The 8,246-nt window shown below is 44.7% G+C and overlaps 1 long non-coding RNA gene across 1 annotated transcript; it reads left to right on the top strand.

Annotated features, from left to right (window-relative positions):
* Nucleotides 1-659: 659 nt before the first annotated feature.
* Nucleotides 660-4,246, top strand: LOC127690196 (uncharacterized). The gene is made up of 3 exons (XR_007978973.1): nucleotides 660-1,083; nucleotides 3,689-3,751; nucleotides 3,864-4,246. It is a non-coding gene; the product is annotated as an uncharacterized LOC127690196 (long non-coding RNA).
* The last annotated feature ends 4,000 nt before the right edge of the window (nucleotides 4,247-8,246 follow it).

The following is an 8,246-nucleotide window of genomic DNA, read 5'->3' as shown; positions in this document are numbered from 1 at the left end:
CTGAGAACAACCATGTATTATTTCCCAAGATTCTGGGACTTGGGGCTCCTGTGTGACCAAGCTGTACAGTGAGGGTTGGTTTGGAAGATTTGCAAACTCGCTTATCTGTCTGCTGTGCAAGAACCGAGACTGCAACACTGGGCTCAGCTGAACTACCAACCAGTGTCTGCGTGTGGTATCTCTGGCACACAGGCCTTTTGTTTTTCTTTTTAATGCGTTAGGATGTTTTCCCTGAGTGTACATACATGCACTCTGTGTGTACCTGGTACCCATGGAGGTAGAGAACGTCAGATCACATGAAACTGAAGTTAGAGATAGTAAAGAGCTGGCCTGTGAGTGCTAGGAATTGAACATAGGTGCTCTGACCACTGGACCATCTCTCCAGCACCAGCATCCGGGACTTAATTTGAATATGTCTTTGGATGTGCCTTTGCCTTAATACAGCACCACTCCTACCATACTCTGATGGTAAAAGAAACAGCAGACACATCCTGAATAAAAAAGAGGTGGTCAACTGACATTCACAGTTTAAAGCCGGAAGAGTCCAGAAATTCAGAGCGATACTCTAAATAGCCACACGGGGTCACCCTTCCACCTATGAAAACACCTGCCATTTACACCAATTCTAACCAAAAGCATACGGCTGCAACAAACCAGATTCCACCTGGTGCCTCCTAGTGTCTGCCCTCCTTTGTCATGGTGGCCCAGCTGTCAGTGACAGAAAAGGATAGTGAGTGGCTTGGCCCGGACCAGTCAGTCCGCAGACCACAGCCTTGCGGAGGGGATAGAGAGTTTTTGTTGCTGGCACAGTTTTCATTTTTCTACAAATGCAGAAGTCATGAGAAGCGAGCCCAGGCCACACAACGCCTATCATTCGGAGCCTGCGAAAGAGCAACTCTTCCATTTCCTAGTGAGCACGCGGAGGAAGGAGACAGGCACCCTGGGCCAGCTCCTCCTATGGGCCAGCTGTGGTCGGCTGGCGCCCTCTGAATCTATCATCGATGAGGAAAAGACAAGGAACTACGGGCTACCGTTGTGTAGGACTGTTCTCCAGGGAAACTGGCGGCATCTTCAGGAGTTTGGGTGAGCCTCTTCCAGACCATCCATCACAGCTGTGCTGACCGCTGACAAGTCCCTTATAGAAGGAGGTGGAAAGTGTCATGGGACCCTCCCCTGAGCACCCATCCACCCCTCCCAACCAGTCATGCACATAGTCCCAGTGGGGAGGAGGAAGAGTATCCAGGAGAGGAAGTTCTGGGGAGAGGGCTCCCTCTGCCTCAACATGGGGTGTCATCCCCCGTGCTAGATATAGACCGTCCACCAGGTGCGTTAGGCCACCCCTGCTCCTACCTGCACCCCTCTCACGGGTCTGTAGGGCTCCCAGAGTGAATTTTAGTGGACTCACGCCCCAGCCTGTTGGTCCTCAGGAAGGGGGGGAACAATTTACATCTCCCACAGGAAAAGAATTTTAGGACCAGCTGTGAGTGCAGCTTGATGGTAAAATATTTGGCGATAGTATGATGTTATGGGTTTGATTCCCAGTATAAAAGGGGTCAATGGGGATACTAATGAAGGCCGGTGGGTTCCGTGTTAAAGGAACAGTGCAGGTAAGAATGCAGTCCTGAGCTTGATTCTCTCACACAGAATTAGAGTCTTGTTTGATTGTTTTTGTTTGTCCATAGAGGGTCTCACTGTATAGCCTTGGCTGGCCTGGAACTGACTCTGTAGATCAGGTTAGCCTCAAACTCACAGAGATCTGCCTACCTCTGCCTCCCAAGTGTTGGGATTAAAGATGTGAACCACTATACCTGGTTTACAGTAGTCTTATAAATATGTGTTGTCCTTTGCCAAGTCATCTGTACAAGAATTATTCAGTTTAGACTTGGTGATGAAAAAAGTCTCACCATCCCAGCCATTGATAGTGGGAGAGCCAAGTTTGGGGTGTGGTATGTGTCTGCTGTATACTGAAGCGGTGTCTCGTATAGCCCAGGCTGGCCTCAAACTCATTATGAAACAAGGACCTTGAATGCCTCTTTGTCGAACCTCCTGGGTACTGTTACCACCATACCTGGTTAACAAGGTACTGGAGATGGAACATACTAGAAAACATTCCACCCACATACCCAGTTCTCTCAGTTCCAATTTCTTGATAGCAAAGCCCAGCAACAGGTTTTAACCTAAGGAAGAAGTGAAATTTCTTAGAAAATGTACCATTTCTTAGTAAATGTTCACAGAATCAGAGAGAAGGCCAGAAGAGCGGGCTTAGACTATGAACCCACTTGGGATCCTTGTGTGGGCAACACTGCCCAATAGGGAATCCCCACATACAGCCTACTAGATCCAGAGTCCCTAAAAGAATTTTATGTCTGTGTTAAGATCACATATGAATGAGGAACGTGTGTAAAAAGTGCATGCCTCACAAGACTGACCTCCTGAGTGTCAGCGGAGAATTCACATGAGCAGCCCAGTAGGGACATGTCTGTAAACCCAGCCCTTCCGTGGCAAGACAGGAAGGGCAGACAGGAGGAATGTTAGTCACATATGGAAAGGCATCCTCTGACTTCCACATGCATGTCCACACTCTCACATTCATAATACACACTATCACATGTACACACCAAATCAATCATGTTTTAAAAGAGATCACATTTGTCTCTTCCTTATCCTTTGGAGACAACTGAAGCTGCAGGTAGAATTAAACCTTAACATAACCATGTTCACACACACACACACACACACACACACACACACACACACAGAGAGAGAGAGAGAGAGAGAGAGAGAGAGAGAGAGAGAAACATTAAATCTAAAAATCTAGCCTCAATAAGATATTAACAGATTGAGAGTGTGACTCCGTAGACAAACTGGCTTACAGAGTGTTTGAAGTCCTATATTTGGTCCCCAAAACAATTTTTAAAAAAGAAGAAGAAGTTAGGGCTAGAGAGATAGCCTTACAGGTAAGAGCACATACAGCTTTTGCAAAGAGGCGAGTTAGACTCTGAACGCCCACACCAGTCAACTAATGTTGGCTCAAGGGGATCTTGAGTCTTCTGGAATTCACAAATGTCTATACACACAGAGACAGACAGACAGACAGACAGACAGAAACAGGGAGAGATGCATTATTAAAATAATCTTTTTTAAAAGTACAATAATTCTAAAATTAGAAAGATTGTAACAAAACGTTGTAATAAAAGTCACTTAACTTAGACATTCTTTCTTCCCATTAATTTTCCATTAATATCTTTAGGACACATTTAGCTACAACAAAGCGAAAAATCAAAGAGTAGGTTTTGTCCATTGTCTTATCTTTCAGAGAGTCGGGAGCATGGTGGCGCTTCCCACATCCTCAGAGGGAGGCCAAGCACGCTGCCTTCTGCCAAGATTTGTTCAGACCTTCCCTGTAGTAAATGTGGAGGGAGGCCCAGAGCGGTGGTCAGCAAGTGAAGGTGCCTGCCGCCAGGCCTGACAACCCGGATGCTAGCCCCAGGACTGCAGGAGGAAACCAGCTTCCACAAGTTCTCCTCTGACCTCTGTACATGTGCCTTGATATGTAGCATGCACACACACACACACACACACACACACGTGAAAGAAAATGGTGAGCTAAGGGAGAACAGTTATTGTTCTTGACTTTTGCTTATTCATTTGTATGTTTGTTTGGTTTGTTTTTATGTAATTTGTGCAGGCCACATGTATGCCGGCGCCATGGAGGCCAGAGAAGGCATCAGGTCCCCCTGGAGCTGGAGTGGTAAGTGGTTGTGACACCGAATGTCTGTGCTGGAACCAGAATACGCTCCACTTCTCTATGACCGAGAGGACGTCTCTACTGCTCTCATTAGCTCTGTCCTTGCTCTTTGCAGAGTTTCAGTGAGCTTGCCACGTTCTCCAGAGTCCCCGTGCTGCATCCTTGTCACCCTCACCATTGTCACCCTCACCTGGAGACCTGGAGAAATGGCTCAGAGGTTAGCACTGTCTGCTCTTCCAGGAGTCCCGAGTTCAATTCTCAGCAACCACATGGTGGTTCATAACCATCTATAATGAGATCTGGTGCCCTCTTCTGGCCTGCAGGCATAATGTGGGCAGAACACTGTATACATAATAAGTAAATCTTTAAAAAAATATATAGAACTCTTATTAACCTCTAAGAGGTTGTCGTTTCTCTTTATGTTCATAAATGGTGATAACACTTGCAAAAGACACTTACAGCTCATTCTTCATTGTCTTTCTGATATCTTCCAAATGAACTAAACTTTACTATGACATAAAATCTCCTAATAGTAAACATTCTTGTTCATAACATTAAAGCAAATAAAGGATGTTCAAGTTTTTCTATGAAAAACAATGATTTTCTACCACATCAAAGAAGTTGTTGACTGAGAAGGAATGTGACTCCTTGAGTGTTTACTCCGGCACAACTGCGCGTTCCATCCCCAGCGCCACAAATACAGGTGTATCTATTCCAGTGTGGCCAGTGGGAGGCAAACACAGTTGTATTGTGGTTCCAGGTTTTGCCTCTCCTCTGGGGTGTCCAGACCCCACTGCTACAGGCTGGAGGAGGACATAGTGAGACCCAGAATGGGTGGGTTCGATCCACAGTCAGCCTCTTTTCCTCAGACACGGCTGCCCACCAGGCAGGGATGGGAAGAAGTGGGGACCAGGGCTGGCAGGATCCAGTCCAGTTGGAAGCAAGTGCAGGGAGCTGGGATCCTCTCAGAGGATCGGACAGCTCCAGCAAAGCCCTTCTACAGCCTTGAATGAAGCAGCTCTCTGAGGCGATCTTAGCTTGTTAGTATTTCTTTATTCCAGGTGGGTTTGAACACATACGTTGTATTCAGAGTGAACCAAGAGTGATATAGCTTTGGGGTAGGGCATGAAAATATCCAGAGAGGGCAAAGGCTAAGGCTACTGAGATGCCTCATTTGCATGGGGAAGAATTCCAGGTGCTGTGCTATAGAACTGACGACTTGTGACCTCCTGCTTGGGGATCTCCAGGTTATGCGCTCCAAGTAGGAGCAGAAACAGAAGGACCTAGCTCCACCCCTGAGGGCAGGGTCTACATTGTATACGGTTCCAATGTGGCCAGTGGGACACAACTAGGTAGAGAGGAGTGGGTCACACACTCCATTATATACTAATTTTTCAGTAATTTAAATGTGAAAAATAATAAACATACAACTTCATTATGTTTTCTTCTTTCATTCCTTAAACAACATTAAATTTTTTCTGAAGTAGAATTAGCCCCTGGCACTCTAAAGAATCAACTATACTTGGTCATGATATATTACAATCTCTCCTTTTTTTAATTTTTTATTGGTTATTTTATTTATTTACATTTCAAATGTTATCCCCTTCCTGGTTCCCCTCTGAAAACCCCCTATCCCAATCCCCTGCTTCTATGAGGGTGCTCCCCCACCCACCCATCCACTCCTACCTCACCTCCTAGCATACCCCTATGCCTTCACAGGACCAAGGGCCTTCCCTCCCATTGATGACAGATAAGGCCATCCTCTGCTACATATGCAGCTGGAGTCATGGGTCCCTTCTCATTGGCTGGTGGTTTAGTCCCCAGGAGCTCTTCGGTATCTGGTTGATTGATATTGTTGTTCTTTCTATGGTGTTGCAAACCCCTTCAGCTCCTTCAGTCCTTTATCTAACTCCTCCATTGGGGTCCCTGTGCTCAGTCTGCATCTGCATCTGTATCAGTAAGGCTCTGGCAGAGTCTCTCAGGGAAAAGAAATCCCTATCAGGCTCCTGTCAGCAAGCACTTCTTGGTATTAGCAAGTGACTGGGTTTGGTGGCTGCATATGGGATGGATGCCCAGGTGGGGCAGTCTCTGCGTGGCCTTTCCTTCTGTCGCTGCTCCATTCTTTATCCCTGTATTTCCTTTAGACAGGAGCAATTCTGGGTTAAAATTTTGAGAGTGGTGGGTGGTCCCATCCCTCCACCCAGGGCATGCCTAACCTCTGGATAAGGTCTCTCTATAGGTTCTCTCTCCCTTTTGTTGGGTATTCAGCTAATGTTAACCCCATTGGGTCCTGGGAGCCTCTTGCTTTCCTGGTATCTGGGACTGTCTGTTGACTACCCCCAGTTCCCCATCCCCTATTGCTACACACCTCTGTTCAATTTTCTGACCCAGTTTTCATCTCCCCCCCTTTTCCCTCCCCTTCCTCTCTCCCTCCTAAGTCCCTCCCACCCTCTATCTCCTATGATTATTTTGTTCCCCATTCTTTGTTCTTCCTTCTTCTTGAGCTTCATATGGTCTATGAGTTGTAACATTCAGGTGACAGCAGATGCTGGTGAAGATGTGAAGAAAGAGGAAGACTCCTCCATGGCTGGTGGAATTGCAAGCTGGTACAAACACTCTGGAAATTAGTCTAGCAATTCCTCAGAAAATTGGACATAGCACTACCTGAGGACACAGCTATACCACTCCTGGGCATACACCCAGAAGATGTTCCAACATGTAATAAGGACACATGCTCCACTATGTTCATAGCAGCCTATTTATAACAGCCAAAAGCTGGAAAGGATCTACATGTCCTTTAACAGAGGAATGGATACAAAAACTGTGGTACATTTACACAATGGAGTACTATTCAGCTATTAAGACTTCATGAAATTCGCAGGCAAATGGATGGAACTAGAAAATATCCTGAGTGAGGTAACCCAATCACAAAAGAGCACACATGGTATGTACTCAGTGATAAGTGGATATTATGAAAAAATCTTGGAATACCCATGATACTGGAATCTCTCCCTTTTTTATATTAGAATCTCTTAATCATTCTACATTCCACTCTTTGCTCTCAAAAGCTAATGCACAGTAGGATTTGCGCATCTACTCTCACAGCTGAGGCTAGCCTGTAGTGGGCTTTTCTTCTACCTTCTCTTATTAAGCTGTGATGAGAATTATGTTAACACCATAAAAGAAAGCTGGCTAGCTCTCTAGTTTATCTTTCTTTAAGGAAGGAAATAATAAAACTGATATATCGAATAAATTTTTAATAAAAAAAGAAATAATAAAACTGAGACTGACAATCAAAAAATAGGGAAATGTTTTAAATACAAACACTTATCAAAGTTAGGATTGCTCCCTTAAAAAGTTGGTAAAGATAAGGCACTGGTGTGTTGTGGATAGCCCTGGTGCTGTTTGTATTTCTATGTTAATTCAACTTCTCTAAGAGGGGCTGTCTGGGATGAGGAGTGAATCACGCACTCAGGACTTCATGTGACCCTTCTAATGAATAAAGAACCCAGTCACGGGTGAGTAGGCGGGACTTCCGGGTGGAGGAAGGAAGAGAAGAGGATGGTATTTTTGAATATTTCCTCAAATCAGGTGGTAAACTAATAACTTGGGCATGAATCCACTAGAAATTTAAGATTATTAGCCTGAGAGAGTTTTGTTTTCTAAGAGAGAGAAAGGTAGCACTGGGACAAATCACGTGGACTCAAGCACGGGAACCTTGAAACAAAGACAGAGGGCTCTGAGGTCCCCTGCTGTGGAGACGGACAACATGGCTGCTCTGAGTCAGAGAGCCGGAGAATGGAGGCTGCCTACATCGTGGGGAGGATATTGATTTATCTGTGAATTAATGAAACTGGGATTATTTACTTTTAGGATAGATTTATATACAGATTTTGTCAGAATCACATGGAGAATTTCTCCTGCGGATCAGAACTAGGATGAGGGAAAATTAGTCACTGACTCCAGGTAGAGAGGGCAGTGTTAACCATGAACAGGTATTAATTAATAGAAGTCTGAGACTCCAGGTAGAAAGTACAACAGAGAGATGGTAAATCAAGATGGCTGCTCTAGGCAGGGAGCTTAACAAATAAAAACTACCCGCTTCCTATAGGCAGATACTAGTGGAAGTTTGAATTAATTACTTTAAAGATGATATAAAGATATATGAGTATCTTACAGGATACTCAAATTCTGTCTAACGTGGGCTCCACAGGAATTCTGGGTTTAAATTAAATCCTGGTTTGACAAGCCGCCTGCTTATAAGCAGGTATAGATAGAAGTGTAAATCATTTGTTTTAAAGACAGTATAATAAAGCCTGCAGGAGACTCATATTCTCTTACATGGACTCCTCGGGAATTTGGGGTTAATATTACATGACAAATTAGAAAGGCCTAAATAGGCACATACAGTATTTGTTTCGTGTACTTCATTTGTTTTAAGTTGTTTTTATTATCAAAATGGGTGTGATTTTGAGTATTGTGGGCTTTTTATTGTTCC

Source organism: Apodemus sylvaticus, chromosome 7, assembly GCF_947179515.1.
Source record: "Apodemus sylvaticus chromosome 7, mApoSyl1.1, whole genome shotgun sequence".
NCBI classification, from domain to species: domain Eukaryota; kingdom Metazoa; phylum Chordata; class Mammalia; order Rodentia; family Muridae; genus Apodemus; species Apodemus sylvaticus.
This window is presented reverse-complemented; position numbering and strand designations above follow the sequence as displayed.